Source organism: Ovis aries, chromosome 7, assembly GCF_016772045.2.
Source record: "Ovis aries strain OAR_USU_Benz2616 breed Rambouillet chromosome 7, ARS-UI_Ramb_v3.0, whole genome shotgun sequence".
In the NCBI taxonomy this organism is placed as follows: domain Eukaryota; kingdom Metazoa; phylum Chordata; class Mammalia; order Artiodactyla; family Bovidae; genus Ovis; species Ovis aries.
In genome coordinates this window covers 27,614,240-27,631,879 of record NC_056060.1, presented here as the reverse complement: position 1 = coordinate 27,631,879, position 17,640 = coordinate 27,614,240, and the positions used below count along the sequence as shown (strand labels likewise).

The 17,640-nt window shown below is 41.7% G+C and overlaps 1 protein-coding gene across 2 annotated transcripts in view; it reads right to left on the bottom strand.

Annotated features, from left to right (window-relative positions):
• FMN1 (formin 1) overlaps positions 1-17,640 on the bottom strand; it is a 488,195-nt gene that overhangs the window by 467,133 nt on the left and 3,422 nt on the right. The window contains exons 3-4 of one of the 2 annotated variants that reach the window (XM_060419038.1): positions 4,689-4,753; positions 1,822-1,853 (exon numbers count right to left, since the gene is read on the bottom strand). The gene's annotated coding sequence lies outside the window, so the exon portion shown is untranslated. The remainder of the gene's footprint in view (positions 1-1,821; positions 1,854-4,688; positions 4,754-17,640) is intronic. The other variant, XM_042252230.2, reaches the window with a different exon arrangement.

Sequence of the window (17,640 nt, the reverse complement as noted above, 5' to 3'; positions counted from 1 at the left end):
GTCACCCTTATTTTGCCACATCTCTTCCTCTCTCTTTTCTTTTTAAATAAAGAAAGGAGTCCTCAAAGCCTAAGCTTAGATACTTCACACAGAGCTTGCTGTATATCTGCTGCCCAGGGAACTGGATATCAAAACTATGGCCCCAGTGAGGTCAAAATTTAGTACAAATCAAAGCAGAGAAGCTCTGAAAATACCTACATTCTCCACCCACCCCTGCCCCCCAACCCAGACACACACACTTAGCAGTACTTTCCCACAGATGTAAAAAGAATCAGGACTTCCCTGGTGGCACAGTGGATAGGAATCCACCTGCCAGTGTAGGAGACAGTTCAGTCCCTGGTCCAGGGACATTTCACATGCTGCGGGGCAACTAAGCCCATACATCACTACTACCAAGCCATGTGCCACAACTACTTAAGCCTTTGTGTCTAGAGCCTGTGCTCCACAACAAGAGAAGTCCCCGCTGGCTGCAACTGGAGAAAGCCCAGGCAAAGTAATGAAGACCCATTGCAGCCAAAAATAAATAAACAAGATTATATATATATATATATTATATATATAAAGAATCAAGAAATTCTCACCCATATAGCATCCTCCTCAATTGAGAAGTCCTGTCCCAATTGAAATGTTTATTTATGACTGTCGGAGTGGAACTGAGGCTACAATGCAATAAAATCCCATAATGTCTCACTCATACTTTTTGAACAAATCTCACATGCATATTCTTTTTAAACAAGCAATTTATCTGATCAGATGTGAGAGATAAATGGACTTTGCTGAGAGAGGTTTAAGAGAAATACCTGGCTGGAGGGCCCCCAGAGCAAATGCCATATTTCCCATTTAAAAGTTTTTCCTTGAAGGGCAACTATGTCAAACATTTTCTTCTCTACTTTTCTAGATGGAGAATTTGTTTTTGGCACCTCTAACCAACCTCCTCTACTTCCCTTCCCCTTGCTGGTAACACATTCTCTCTCCTGCCCCTAAGAAAAGTCACTTTCAACATATGACCAGATAGAAATCATTCAGCTTTTGATGACATGAGTTAGCCATCACAGGAGTATTTTCATTTGCAGCATTGCCCTGTCAAAGGGAATGACAGGCCATGGAGCCAATTTAGGGAATTCAGCTTCACTTATATAGAAGAGGAAGTGATTTGGTCAGAGGTCTCCCCAGCACTGACAAAATTCTAAAGCTATTATCTGCAGCTAAGACACAACTTCTAAGCACCCAGAATGTTTCCAAGCTTTGGTTCCCAAACAAAAACTTTAGATACCTAAGGTAAACAGCTTTAGTTCTTTAAATAGTTAATTAAATACGTGATTGTTTGTTTAGGGATCACTCACCCCATGTTGGGCACTCTTCTTAGAGCTTTTACCTGTTTTAACACATTTATTTTCACACATGCAAAAAAGTCTGTGAGGGAGGTACTATTATTTATCCCTGTTCTATAATAAAGATCATGTCACGTGGATGTGTAGCCTGTCCATGGGATCCTCCAGGCAAGAATACTGGAGTGGCTTGCCATTTCCTCCTCCAGGGGATCTTCCCAACCCAAGGATCAAAACCTAGTCCCCTGCATTTGCAGAGGGACTCTTACCACTGAGCCACCTGCAACTGAGTCACAGAGAGGGTAAGGAATTTGCTAAGAGTCACATAGCTGGCAAGGGGCTGAGATGGGATTTGACCAGAGATGGTTTTTTTCCCAGAGGGGCTCTGAAAATCCCTTACAGGACTAACCAGGGAAACCAAGTCTCATTCTTCTGAATGAGACCCACTCATTAACTAATTTGTCTTCTTAAGTCATAGGATATGAGCACTCACCCCATAGTATGACTGATCCAGGACTCCTCAATCTTCACATGAGAAAGTTTCCACCCGAGCAGCGCAGACCGAAGGGAAAACAATGAATTCAGGGTCAGAAGGCTTGGGCTCAACTCCAGCTCTTGTCAGTTGCTAAAACAATGATCTTCTAAAAGTCACTTAGCCTCTCTGTACCTCAATGTCTCCATCTATAAAATAGCTTTTTATTCTCCCTAGTTTCAATGCAGTTCTACAGTCCCTTCTGCAGAGAAATGGAGTCCACTCTCCAAAGTACTTTTCTAGGCAGAGTAAATTCAGGGCAGACATGGGATCAGAACCTAGACTTCTGGAACCAAAGATGCCACAGGACAATAAGGGGTGGAAGCAGGTAAAGGAAATAGTATGAGAAATTCACAAAAGAACCAAGCTTCCATCAGTAATGCAAGACCCAGAAGGAAAGCGAGTGAAGTGCAGCAGACAAGCAAAACTGAAAATTAACACAGGTGAAAAATAGATGAATTAGCCAAGGCTCATTATTTCCACCTCTGTTAGAAAAGAAAATTCATTGTTCGCCTGAGTGACACCCAGGACACAGTGATCTCTCCACTTCAGCACTACTACAGCCTTTTCCCCTTTGGTCCAAACCCTTGATTGACACTTCACAACTACCATCTGAAGAGGTGCTTTGATTGCTCCCTCCTGGCCCATGCACAAAGGAAAAAATCTTCAACTTGAGGCCCTTCTTGTGCTCTTACCAACCTATGATGCCTCCATGTCCTGCACTGGGGCTCAAGTCTGTTTAGCCTCCTCTGTCAGAATGTTTAGCTTAATCCCAACGGTACCCATGAACCCAGACTTCAGATGTCCTTGGGCTCCTTGCCTCATCTGTCTGAGGGTCAAAGCATCCCTTCTTTAGTATAATTTTAGGACAAATATGAACTTGGTTCAAATTCCAGCTCTTCCACCCAGCATGGCAACCTTAGCTATGTCATCTCTAGGTACTTCAATTTCTCATCCCTAAAATACAGGTAATAATGACACCTGATAGACCTATCAGCAGTGAGAACTGGGTGTTTGATACGTAGCAGGGACTATAAAAGTAATAGCTATTATTTTGTGTTCCAGACCCATGTTATCCAGGAAAAGACTCCCAACACACACTGCCTCTGATGGCCAATTGACCTTCTGTGAATTATTTTTCCTGTTTGATCAAAAGCTCTCTAAGGGAAGGGACTGTCATCATCACCATCTCTGTATTCCCTATAGCACACGACTGAAAGATGGCAGACATTCAGTCAACAGTAGACTAAAGCATCATTTTCTGAAAACACAGGTCCAAACTATGTCTCTGCCCGGAAATTCAAGCATATTATTTTTCTAGCCATAACTAATGATCAATGATGGCTTGAGTTTTACTTTCCATCAAATACAACATTTAAAATGGACCAAAAAAATCATTAAAAGGAACAAAATTGGCTTTCCATCATGAAAATGTATATCAAGGAGAGAAAAATATGAAAAATACAAAAAGTCAAATTAGAGAGTAAAAGATTAGTTAGTACCAAAATTTCCATTAAAGATCAAACTGATAGTAGGAAATATAAAAAATGAAGAAAAGAAAACTTTTTAAAATGCCCCAAGATTTTAAACAAAGGGGAAAATGTATTTATGAAACCCTGACTAGTGCCTGAGAGAAAAATGAAAGGTGTGATTTCAGAATTTCACCACAAACCATATATAGATGCTATACAGTTTATATATATATATATGTATGTATATATATATACACACACACACACATACATATCAGAGAAGGCAAGGGCACCCCATTCCAGTACTCTTGCCTGGAAAATCCCATGGACGGAGGAGCCTGGTGGGCTGCAGTCCATGGGGTCGCTAAGAGTCGGACACGACCAAGCGACTTCACTTTCACTTTTCACTTTCATGTATTGGAGAAGGAAATGGCAACCCGCTCCAGTGTTCTTGCCTGGAGAATCCCAGGGACGGGGGAGCGGTGGGCTGCCATCTATGGGATCGCACAGAGTCAGACACGACTGAAGCAACTTAGCAGCATATGCATAGAGTATATATAGTGTTGCTCCGTTTGCATGGAATTTTCTGGAATCTTTGTGACTCAGTCTCTGGCTGTCTTCAGGGATCTGCTCAAATGACACCTCATGAAAAGGCTTCCTAGGTTATTTGACATGAAAAAGTGCCCACGGCCAATGTCACTCTCCAGTCCTCACCCGAAGGCTTCTGTCTCATGGAACTTACCAACTGCCACATCACATATTCATCAGGTACTCAGTCTCTCCCTGCACACTGTTGAAGATAACTACCATGAAAAGCGGAGCTGTGTTGCTGGTTATGCCCTGTCCTTGAGCAATTGACTAGAAAACCATGAGTACTCAACAAGCGTCTGTCCAATGAGTAATCTCTTTATTAATACAATTAATAACTACGTATGTGAAGCATTTAAGAACAGCGCCTGGCACGCAGTGGGCCCAGTTAGCCGTTGATGGTGAGAGCAGGAGTAGCAGCATTCTTCCCTCAGTTCTCTCGGACGATTTAGTAACAAACACCTTCTGCCTCTGGGGACTACAAAAAGTAGGAAGATTAAGCTAAGGGGATGGGGGAAGCAGCTTTGAAGTCTCAGCATGGAGCTATTAACTCTGTTTAGGGTGCACTTCAGAACACTCAAAATGCTCAGCAGTACAGAGTGGTCAGAAAGCTTTTAGTGGGATCAGGGGCCTATCTGTACAGGCTGGAAAGCACAGCTGGAATCAGGAAGCTGGGGTGAAGAGACAGCACAGAAGTCTGGGGACAGGGTGTGGCATGATCATAAGCAGAGGTTCAAGGTGCGGCAATGACTGAGTCCCCCTTCTTACCTCTATCGACCTTCGCTTGGGCAGGCTCCAGGCTTTGAGATGTCAAAAACGTGATGCCACCCAGCCTGTATAGGAAAAATAATCAAGGCTCACCTAAAGCAATTTGCACGTTAGGCAAGTGTGTGTACTGCTGTGTTGCCTGTATATTTAAGGAGGCCACTTCGAAGGGGCTTTCAGAAATAGGGATTCATTGTTCTGACCCTTTTGCTTCTAATGTGGGTCCACAGAAGAGATGCTCCCGCATCATTCATGAGACCATCGTAACCTCTCACCTGGATGACTACCCAGCACTGGGTGACCAACCGGGCAGGCTTGCCTTTAACTGGAGAGTTTCCCGGATGCAGGCCTTTCTGTAAAAAACCCAGCAAGGTTCCCGGGCAAACCTGCACCGGTTTGCCATCCTCCCACTGCAGTCCCTCCTGACTGGTCTATGCTCACAGTGCAACCAAGCAATCTTTTCAAAATGAAATCTGACCTTGTCTCCTCAACTAGTCACACAGTCAACACCCCCCAGTGGCAATCTCGCTCTTAAGACAAACTGCAGTCCTTAATATGCCTGGAGATGCCTATGTGATGGGGGTCCTGCCTATTTCTGCAGCAGCATCTCATATCCTGCTGCAGCCACGGTTCCCTTCCAGTGGCTCACATGCTGCCCACTCCCTCCCATTGTGGGGGCTCTGTGCATGCTGTTCCCTCTGCTCAGACCACGACCACCACCCTCTTTCACCCAGTTAATGCGTAATCAGTTTTCCTGTTGTGGTTAATTACTGTCACTTGTCCTGGGAAGTCTTTCTTGACTTCCCTGAGCACACAAATCCCCTTCTCTCTGCCCTTCCAGGGTTGTATCCACTACGGTCCGTGCTTACCCGTATCCTCACCTACACCCTCTCAGCGGTCACTGACACACAGCGAGAGCTTGTCACTGCCAACACCTGTGCCTTTGTACCCGACAGCTTCTGTCTGTCCACAGAGGATCCTCCCTAGCATGCAGGCTGGCATGGAAGAGACCGGAGTGCTCGGAGGGAGACCAGGCCCACTTTGGGGGCCATGATATAAAGTCCAAATTTTATCCTTAGTCCAGTGGGAATGTATTTGAGAGTTTTAAGCAGAGGACAGACATGATCTCATTATATTTTTGAAAGGTCACTTGGGCTGCTATATAGAAAACTGACTGTGAAAGGGCAGGCAAGGAAACACAGATAGACAGAAACCAGTTGGGAAGCTGGTGCCGTAGCCCACGTTATTTTTCTAGAAGGGCTCATTGCAGAAGTGCAACTGAAAACATAATTTAAAAAGTGGCTATTTGTAGGCACAGCAGTTAGAGCTTTCATGTTCAGGGTCAGCTCCAGACCAGCAGCTTTCCTGAGAAGGCCCTCTGAGGTCTGTTTCATACAAGTTGGTTCTTGGGCAGAGGGTCAAAAATCTTACTCTTTTTATGTATGAAGTAGGGATGAACACACAGCACATAACCTGATATGCAGTCTGTTCTATTAACATTTCATGGTCGGGACAGCAATTAGAGACAAGTCTAATGGAGAAAGACAATGAAAACAAGGGTGAGAAACACTCTTCTAGAATATCAGACAGGCGGATATCCTTCTGAGGACCATCAAGCACTCTTAAGCTGGCCTGGGATGGCCCCTGGCCTCCTGGACCAATAGGCCTAAAAGTGCCCCGTCAACTCACATTTCCTCAGAGCGGTACAGACACTGACTAATTCTCCCTGGGAAGATGGTCCAGTAAGATACGATGCCCTATTTGCAAGTCAGCCTTTCTGAACACAGATACTCCTGTTTGGATGCTCCCGAGATGTACAAGTGAAGGAAGGAAGTTTCCGGGGTTGAATAGGGGAATGCAAATACTCGGCAGGATCTCCAGTTCTGTTTCATGTTTTCTGCTAAGACTCCATCGACCTCTGCCTGCATGAATGCCTATGCTGCCAGTACATCCCAAGAATGAGTGTCTCCTCCCCTGAAAATCCATAGGGAAAAAACGATTCCTTCCTTTGAACTTTCAGAGCACGTTGTAGACATAATATGAAATGCTACTCTTTCTTGAGCACTGGTGGCAAGTCTTATACTAAACATTTACCAGAATCATTTGATTTACTCTTGCCACCCTTAATCCTATTTCACAGATAGAAAACAGAGGCCTAAAGAATGGGAGAAGCAGACTTCTCTGGTGGTCCAGTGGGTAAGAATCCAGATGGCAGTGGAGGGGACACAGGTTGGATCCCTGCTAGTCTGGGAAGATTCCATGTGCTTCGGGGCATCTAAGCCCACACGCTGCAACTACTGAAGCCCATGTACCTAGAACCCGTGCTCTGCAACAAGCATAAGCCACCGCATGAGATGAGAGGCCCAAGCACCAGAATTAGAGAGGAGCCCCTGCTCCCCGCAGCTAGGGAAAGCCTGTGTGCAGCAACAGAGACCCAGCACAGCCATGAATAAATACATAAAACGTTTTTTTAAAAAGAGGATGAGCTTGCTCTATGTCATATAGCAACCAGATGACAGAGTGGAAATTCACCACCAAGCAGCCTCTTAACTGCCGGACTGTATCTACACTATTAAACCACGCACACCACTGAGCGGTGAGTGTGATCAATTCTAACCGGTAGTTCATGTGCCTCTTTCCTCTATGACTTCCAACATAAATGACCAGGTGTCATGAAAAAAGAAAGAGTTCTACAATTAAATTCTGTTGTATAACTTTGGGGTATTATTTCTGTGGCTCAGCTTCCTCATCTACAAAATGGAGACAATAAATGCCTACCTAATATGTTTGTATTAGGCTGCCCTGGTGGCTCGGAGGTTAAAGCGTCTGCCTGGAATGCAGGAGACCCAGGTTCCATCCCTGGATTGGGAAGATCCCCTGGAGAAGGAAATGGCAACCCACTCTAGTACTCTTGCCTGGAGAATCCCATGGAGGGAGGAGCATGGTAGGCTCCAGTCCACGGGGTCGCAAAGAGTCGGACATGACTGAGTGACTTCACTAATATGTTTGTGGTCAAGACAAAATTAGATATAATTTATAACACACTTAACCACAGTTTCTGGCACATAAAGGCTCACTGAATTGAACAAATACTAACTGCAGGCCTAAGGAATACCAGGTGATTCCCTGGTGGCACCAGTGTAAAGAACCCGACTGCCAATGCAGGAGATGTAAGAGACCAGGGTTTGATTCCTGGGTCGGGAAGATTTCCTGGAGAAGGAAATGGCAATCCTCTCCAGTATTCTTGTCTAGAGAACCCTATGGACAGAGGAGCCTGGCAGGCTATAGTCCATTGGGTTGCAAAGAGTCAGACATGACTGAAGCAACTTTGCACAAGGAATATCAGGCCACATGATGGGCTCTGATGTTAAGAAAATGATAGCAGTGTTCTCAAGGATCCAACACACTAGGACTTTTAAAACGCCGTGGTTGCTCTCACTTCTTGAAAGTAGGGACTATGAGCTCTCCAACCCTGAACTTTCAGCATTCAGCAATGCTTAGCATCAAATGGTACTCAATTCAGTGATGAGTGATAATGGTTTACACAGCTTTGGAGACCCTACATATGGGAGTTGATGAATGATGGTGTCAAGTCAGCGAGTGTTGTTTATCAGACAGCTGATAAAATAACTGAAAGTAAAGCACAAAGATATCACTCCCAGAGGTTTATGCCTTCAATCATTTAAGCACAGAGCCACTACTAAACAATCCTCAAAATACATCCCCATAGCAAAATTGAATATATAACCTGAACAATGCAGAAATAATAATAACACCTAAAAACATTCCAGAGGTGAGAAGGAGAGGAACTTTCAGAAGTGTTAACTTTCAAAAAAGGAAGTCAATTGATACTGAGGAAGAAAGCTCATAAAAACAATAATATAATTAATACCAAAGACTCCAGCTTCTTAATAGTTTTCATGATACTTCAGCCATAGAGATATTTTTTTAAAAGAAATAATGTATCTTCTGAGTCCAAAAGTAAAATAAAATAAAATAAAATAAAATAAAATAAAAAGAAATAATGTATCTTGAAAAGGGGTAAACTTATTTGAAGTTTGACTCTAGTTTCAATCCTGTTTCTTTTAATTGCTTGAAAAAAATTTTTTTAATTAATCACGTTTATTATACACATCTCTATTCAGCTTTATAAAAGTATTTCTACCTAAATATCCATTCATGCTAATAGATAGATAGATAGATGTCTGAAATGAAGTTCACTAAGTTTAATGACGGAAATTGTTAAGAGATGATTTTTTAAAAACTGTTATCTTCAAAACTTTCTGCCTTATTTGAAGTCTTGATAATCAACATACAGGATATTTTTAAAAGTGTGTTCCTTAAAATAAAGGGAGAGAAAATACCAAGGTTTTGTTTCATTTTTCCTGGTGGCAATATGAATCATTGTTATTTTCTTCTTTGTACCTTTTCTGTATTTTTACATTTCCAAAAATGAGTTTTAAAAGGGTTTTACAAGAGTCTGCATTCATATTTCTTTCAAGTTAGACTTTTAAATAGGTAGAAAGCATGTTTTTTACTTATGTTGGAAATGGTATCTTTAAGATGACTTGAGAATCCAATTTGCAAAGCAGAAGAGGCTGGATTCTTTTGAATGCTCTTTATAAATGTAATCCACTTAAATAAACAGAGTAGAGAGCTAATGAATGGTTATGTGTGTGTTTACATTTTCAAAGGTTTTTACATGGAGAGTATGAGATTATGAAAGAGATTATGCAAAGCTTCATGATGTCAGATTCTGTCTGGTGGAGTCTGTAAGACCAGGATTTCAAACTAAGTGGCTTTCCTTGTCCCTTCTTGTTTAAGACATGATTACTGAGTGTCAACATCTGCTTGCTATGTAAATGATAAACTAGAATAACCTAGTTCTTACCCTCTAGTTAAGAACAATAATCTAAAATACACAAAGGGTCACAGAGTTGTGAAAGGGACTAGTTTATGTGAGTATTTTGGGGAGTGGTGGATAAAATATCTGAGCTATCTATTTAAGTTTAATAGAATGTGTTCTGGTGACATTCTTTTCACTTATAAAGGTTTGGGAGAAGAGTTCGGATTCTGATTTATTCCTTAAAATAATTCCAAGAATCTACTCAGTTTCTTACAGTTTAGAAATTTAGAGACAATGGAATTCGGTATTCCCTGGGTATGATTATGTTAACATCACACAGAGTTTTTTCAATTCAGTGAACACCTGGCAGTGAAACCGTTAATCACTGTCAATTCCATTTAGAGAAAATACATTTTTGTTGCCTTCTTTTTGAAAATGTCTTTCTTCAGTGACAGTTTGTAGCCAACAGGGGCTTTTATTTTTAATGAAGGAAGAAATTTTTCACAAAAACTGTATTTGCAAAATGCTTTAAATCCTATTACATTCTGTCAAAATGTGTGTTGGCATTTTTCTGGTTGAGGAGTTAGTAATATTTATATGGAAAATGATGAGACCTGGAATTTAAAGGAAATTTAGAAGTTATCTGTTTCATCCTAATTCTGGATTCTCTCTTTCACTGTACCTTTGTGAATGGGCATCAAAGCTCAGCTTGAACTCTTCTATGGCATACTGTTCTCTACCCTCCAAAGAAATCATAGAATGTCAGACAGCTCTAAATGTTTTTTTTTTTTTTTTTAAAAAGTGCCTTATTTCAAGTTAAAATCCATCTCCATTAATATCTCTTCATGGGGGCTTGTTCTTACTTCTGGAGCGGAAATGAGTAAATTCAACTTCTCTTCCATCCATTTGTCCTTTAAACACCTGAAAGACAGTCCTGTTTCCTAAGACATCTCATCCTGACTAAAACACCCTAGTCTCTTTAGTTCAGTTCAGTTCAGTCACTCAGTCATGTCCGACTCTTTGTGACCCTGTGAATCGCAGCACGCCAGGCCTCCCTGTCTATCACCAACTCCCAGAGTTCACTCAGACTCATGTCCATCGAGTCAGTGATGCCATCCAGCCATCTCATCCTCTGTCATCCCCTTCTCCTCCTGCCCCCAATCCCTCCCAGCATCAGAGTCTTTTCCAATGAGTCAACTCTTCACATGAGGTGGCCAAAGTACTGGAGTTTCAGCTTTAGCATCATTCCCTCCAAAGAAATCCCAGGGCTGATCTCCTTCAGAATGGACTGTTGGATCTCCTTGCAGTCCAAGAGACTCTCAAGAGTCTTCTCCAACACCACAAGTCAAAAGCATCAATTCTTCGGCACTCAGCTTTCTTCACAGTCCAACTTTCACATCCATACATGACCACTGGAAAAACCATAGCCTTGACTAGATGGACCTTTGTTGGCAAAGTAATATCTCTGCTTTTGAATATGCTATCTAGGTTGGTCATAACTTTCCTTCCAAGGAGTAAGCGTCTTTTAATTTCATGGCTGCAACAGTCCTCAAATGCAAACACTTTCATCCTTGAAAACCCAGTATACCATCTGACTGTCCTTTAGTGCGTCAAAGTTTCCACTACAAAGCCGAGAGCACAGTTAAAAACGATTCCTCAAAAAAGGCCAAAACTTGTTCCAGGATTACAAATATAATTTTTGCAATGGTCCCTTTAAGTCAATAGATGGACACACCCTAAATATCTAAATTCTATCTCACTGTCTCTTTGCCTATTCTGAGTTTCAGTTTCCTTGTCACCAGGTTTTTCTGCCTTTGTAATTTTAAGGACAATTCTTAAATTACTCTTGGATGCAAGCAACTGAAACTAATTTTGGCTACCTTAACAAAAAAAGCAGAATATCCAATTTCATGAAATTCATGGACGATTTCATGAAATCATAAAAAGAGCAGGAAAGCCAAGAGCAAGAAGAATAGGAAGCAGAGACTTCCAAAGGCCACTGGGACAGTGCTCAGGGGCTGTCCTTGGAGCACTCTCTGTGACTTGACTCTCTCACTCTTAGTCACTGCCACCCTTCAACCCTAAACTCTAAATTCTTGGGGAAGAGGCTGCAACTGGCCCACCTTGGATCAGAATGCTATCTCTGATTTAAGTAGCCCTGTCCAAGAACAGGGTCTTATGTATATGAAGCCCATGCTTATATATACATGGAGATTATTTTCAAAGAAAGGAAAATGAATGAGAACAAGACAGGTATACCAAATTACTGTCCTGCTAAAGGAATGTTCAGAGATACTAATCAATGTTTCTTTTCTCTTTGTGTTTTTCCCTTTTGTTTGACCCTCAAAAAGGCAGGTGTCAGAAGTGGGATTCAATGCATTAGGAGAGGCATGTAGCATTGCAAAAAAAAGAGAATAGCCTGAGAATATTTCTGGAGTTTTGTTTCCCAAAATCCCAAACACTTAGAAGAACACTAGGAACTGCTTGAAGGAGGTAAGAAGGAATAAGATTAATGGACATGGAGAAACTTGAAGAAACATGGAATATTAGTTCCCAAGGCTGTTGGGAAAAGAGAGAGGTAGGTTCATGGATTCTGGAGGAAGAGGGGCCAGGCCCTGCTTTCTGTCAGTGTCCCTAAGGAGGCCACAGGCCCCTTACCTGTGTGTGGTACACCTAGGCAGAAAGAATCATAGGAAATGTCACCAAAATAATTCTGTGGACTAAAGATGACCTGAGCAGCAGCCCTTGAGAGAGCCACAGGAGCAACAACACGGGGAGCTGCAGTGTAAACTGTGTGATCAGATGCCTCAGTGACCAGAGGGTCCCTTCTCCCCATGCTGCTCCACTGTGTCAGCTTCCTGGAGCCTTGCCATAGCTCTGGGATTATGTGTCTATGACCCTAAGGAGGACTGAGAATAAGTCTTTCATAAGACTTCCTTCCTCCCAGAAGGAAGAGGCTTGAAACAGACATGAACACGGTTTGAAAAAAATAATAATAAAGAAATGAGATATTTTTGTATACTTGTCCCTGAAGATGGAGACTCTTATCTGCTCACTTGAAAGGAAAAGACAGGAGCAAAATGAGAATTGAGTAGCTCTGCTTCCTCCCTCTCTGTGAACTCTGACCTCATCTTATTCAAACAGCAGAATCTATACATCATGCACTGATTGCACCGTTAAAAACCTTCTCTTATAAAAACTGTCTTAGCAACTTTTTTTCAAATCTTCTTGTTCATGACCTTGGTTTTCCTGATGCTCTTCTCCTGGGTCCATGCCATACTTCTATATGTGTCATCTTAGACAACACACTCCTTCTCTCCTCTTCTGTGAATTTCTTCCTTCTCAGATGCGAATTGAGCACAAGCTCCTAGCAACCGCTTGGGAGCCTTCAGCTATCTCCCCTTATCGTTTTGTCATTTGCCCGGTTTTTGACTGTGATATCAGAATTTTGTTTATCTTTTTATAATTTTGTATTTATTTTGATAAGAACACAATGAGAAATCTACCTTCTTAAATTAAGTGCACAGTACAGTATTATTGATGATAGACATAGAATTCTGCTTTTCTTAACTAATTCTGCCTTAGTTAAGATAGTAAATCCTGCTAACAGTGCTGCAATTTAGCAGCTATTGCTGTATGATTTAATTCAATACAACATTGTAAAAAAGACCAAGCCCCCAAAACAGAGGCTGAGAGTTGACTGTCCTTTCATTTGCGTGGTTGGCAGGGCTGTCTCTTCCTGAAGAGAGGCTGAGTGATGTAATGAAGAAAGCCCAGGGAGTCTGGTGACCTGGATCTATTCTTGGCTGTGCGGCTGACCATGAGTGACCCTGACCAAGTACCTTTGTATCTCCCTATCTCAGTTTTCTCCACAGTATAACTAGAAAAATATCTTGTCACTTGCCTAGAGAATAACCTGGGTACAAGATTTGTAAAGGAGACAGGACACGTTGTTTTTTGTTTTTTGTTTTTTTTCAGTCTGTCAACTTTATGACACTAAGGTATCATGGAGTTTTGGGTCTTCACATCATCATGAAAAGTAAAGTTAACCTTTGTTTTCAGAGCTTTAAAGAAATCAGAACCAGCGTAAGACAGACCAGAAAGTGACCTTAACACAAGGATGATATCCCCTATTACATGAGATGTGCTCTTGTCACATTTATTTGAGGAGTGGTAGGTAGCAAAGAGTGGTTTCAGAAGCCCAGCTGATCCCCTGCAGGGGAAGGTAGAAGATGCTACAGCAGAAACAGAGATAAAAGGAGACAGGGACGTTGGCAAATGGGGACAGGACGGATGCCAGTTCTGCAGATGAATTCTGTTTTCTGCAGACTTGTGGGCTTTTAACAAAATTATTTGCAAAGCTTTTTGAATATGAACTAGGCTTAGAAAATTTTCTAAAGTGGCTGCTTTATCTAAAAAGAGAAAGAAAAATAATTTTAATGCCTAAAAACAGCAACTGCTTTTTACTGAATCCATACCCAGAAACAGCACTATATTTATGGTTTGTTCTACTTTGAAAGTTTAAAAAAATTAAAGCTAGGAATGTTCTCTGTGGCTTAGAAGACACAGACAGAAGGTACAATGCAAGTCCAGCAGGTAGGGTAGATACTACTCTGTTCCATTAATAGCCATATCCTTCAAAAGCATGGTAACCTCTCCTAACCCTGATTTGCTCATCTATACATAGAAGTATAGCACACTTACCTACTGCCCAGCGGTAACCAAGGAAAGGAGTTTAAATGCCCTCTATTAAGCACAGGATGGGCACAGAGGAACACACACTCATACTCACTGCCTGCTCTTGGAAAAGACTTTGATGATATTTTTCCCAGAACAGAGCATCAGCAAGCTATATGAACTCCATGGTATAACGGTGAGATATTGGCTTTATAAGTACTCACAGATCTAAGATCATAGGGATGAGCTTTCAATCAGTCAGCAGATCAGTGCTGCAATGTACCCTCTGAAAAAGGTTGAAAAAGATTTTACTTGTGTCTCCCAGAGACTGAACACATTCAACATAACTACATTTGCCCTAGCAAAACAAGACCATGCAACACTGAGAGAGCGCTTGTCATTCCACAATATGGTCCCCACTCTAGCTCAGCAATCTTTACAGCCCTGAAGAGCAGAAAACCAGAACAGAAGACTCCAGAGAATCCGGAACACTGGAAAGAGCTCTCGGGGAGCAGGAGGCAGCTCCGTGATCCTCTGTGTGTTGCTCTGAAGGGTTTTCTCTTGGCTACAGGTGATGCTGCTCTTTCAGAGACTCTCACTGGAACTTCATTTGTGCAAATGTCCAGGTTTAGGAAACTGTATGGTTTACCAAAACTACCATGGTGAGCGGACCATGGGGGTGAGCTTCTCCTGAGATGTAGACAGAGTTTCCTCTCTCTAAAACATCCATGTTTTTCCTACCATGTTTCACAGAGGAAATCACTGAAGAAACCATCTTAGCTGGATGCGTGTGAACAGACACTCATATGGACAAAAACAGAACAATCAAAAACAAAAAAAAAAAAAAAAGAAAGGGGAAAAAATCAACAAAAACAAGGCAACCATAGCTAAAGAAGAGCAGCCATGCCCTTCTCTGTTGGTCGGATTTTTAAATACTAGCCTGCAGGACACCTTGTGTTCTTTGTGCTTCTTTCACAAACTGTGCTAGAGAGCTCCTACTGGGATGGCAGTACTAATACCTTGCCAGAGTTGCGATGCCTGAGAAGACTCTTGAGAACCCCTTGGACAGCAAGGAGATCAAACCAGTCAATCCTAAAGAAAATCAACTCTGAATATTCATTGGAAGGACTGATGCTGAAGCTGAAGCTCCAATCCTTTGGCCACCTGATGCGAAGAGCCAAGTCATTGGAAAAGACTCTGATGCTGGGAAAGGTTGAGGGCAGGAGGAGAAGAGGGTGACAGAGGATGAGATGGTTGGACGGCATCACTGACTCAATGAACATGAGTTTGAGCAAAATCCAGGAGATAGTGGTCAAGGAGGCTTGGTGTGCTACAATCCATGGGATGGCAGAGTTCGACACAACTTGGCAACAATACCACAACAACAGCAAGCAACATAATGTGTCTCCTGCCCCACATTTATAGCCTTATCTCCCACCTGTCCCTCGGTCAGCCTTCTGACTGCATTTGCTGCTCATCCTTTAATGCCTACATTCTGATGACCCACACAAATATTAAAAAGTCCCGCCTACCAATCTGCATTCTGGTTGCTGGATAGGGTGCTCAGAAAATTCCCTGGAATACCCCATGCCATCACCAGAGACACAGAAACTGCAAACCAGGAAATTCATCAAGTTGCCACTGCCTGTCCTCGCTCTACCATTCAAGGATGCTTCAAGTCCAGTATCTAGAAATCTTTTTGACCCAACTGCCCTCTGGACGTAAAATGGGTTTAGAGTTTGTTCTAACCATTAATCTTTGTTTTCTCCTCATTTCCAATGAAATGCCCCTTACTAAGTGGAGCATTTATCACACTGTATAGAGGCCTAACTTAGGGGGTCACCTACTCTACCACCTCCTGAAATGAGACAAACTGTTTAACTGAACTGACCTGTTCCAGGACTGAGAGAATGACTCAGTGAACCAGGCCAATGCTTTAAATCTGTCCTTTTCTTCTTTCTCATAGATTGTTCCAATCTGTGTTGTTATTCTTGTTTTCTCTCTCCCTTTGTGCATCTCTAATCTCACAAACCCTAAGCAGAATCTCCTACAGCTACCAGCTCGATTTTGATATATAAAACCTCTTCAAAAAAAAAAAAAAAAAAGTAAGTGTTAAAGGGCAGAATGAGGGGTACCAGAATATGTTACTGCAAAATGTGCCTCTTTGGCATATGGATTATTCTGAGTTAAAAACCACTGAATAAAAAAAAAAAAATACCACTGAGCGCCAGCAGATGCAGGAAAGCTCTGAAACCAATGCACATGTTTTCCTTTTATAAGGAAATTTACATTTATAAAAAAATTTCTATTTGAAAAAGGTGTTTCCTTCTCTCACACACTAGAGAGAATTCTTTAAAAAATTTTTTTTCAATATTCACTGATTAGTTGTAACAAATGTACCATAGTAATGTAAGTAATCTAAGATGTTTCTAATATGGGAAACTGACTGTGGGGCCTATGGGAACTCTCCGTTACTACCTTTACAATTTTTCTGTAAATCTCAAATTGTTTCAAAATAAAAAGTTTATTTTTAAAACAATGCTCCAGTTAAATCATCCCTAAGTCCATTACTGTCTCCAGCTGTTATTTAGTTGTACCTGACTCTCTGCAACGCTATGGACTGTAACCTGCCAGACTCCACTGTCCATGGAACTTCCCAGGCAAGAATACTGGAGTGGGTTGCCACTTCCTTCTCCAGAGAACTCAACTCTTATCAATGGAGAAATAACAGACTGAAATCTGCATAACCTTACTAAACAACCCTTGTTTACCATAACTTTTCCAGGTTACTTTCTCAAAACTTGCCTCGCCCACCCAGAAACCCCAAATTCCTTTTTCTTTAACCTAAAATGATCTTAAGCCCAGGTTCTAACTGCCCCTTGGGGTAACTCATGTCCAAGTCTTCCCACATGTAAGCTCCACACATATCCTAATAAACTTCTGTTTGTTTTTCCTCTTGTTAAAAAAGAATTCTACCTCCCTCCAAAACATTTTCCCCAATAATCTGTGACTCAGGAGACCAAGGTAAAATTCATTTAATTTGAAAGATGCTGGTCCTCAACAATGATCTGACAATTTAGAAAGGAGAAACAGATATAGCCCTAATAAGATGGAACACAATACGGGTCAGTTTCGATTAAGGTAAGGATACAGATGAATTGGTTTTAAAAAACAAGAAACCAAGAACAAAAACCTAGCCAATAGCCTGCTTTCTGCAGAGGTGAATTACAGAGGACATTTCAGGAAAGCAGTGAGTTGAAGTGGCCTAAAGGAAGACCACCTCTCGGGCCTACCCTAGCCTCATGCAAAAGTATGGTATTAGGTGTTCAAAATCTAAAGAAATACAGAAATAAAGATTATTTAGGGACTCATTATACATCTAGCTAGAGAACTTGAGAAACCTAAGTGGGAGGGAATAGTCCATTTCCCAGG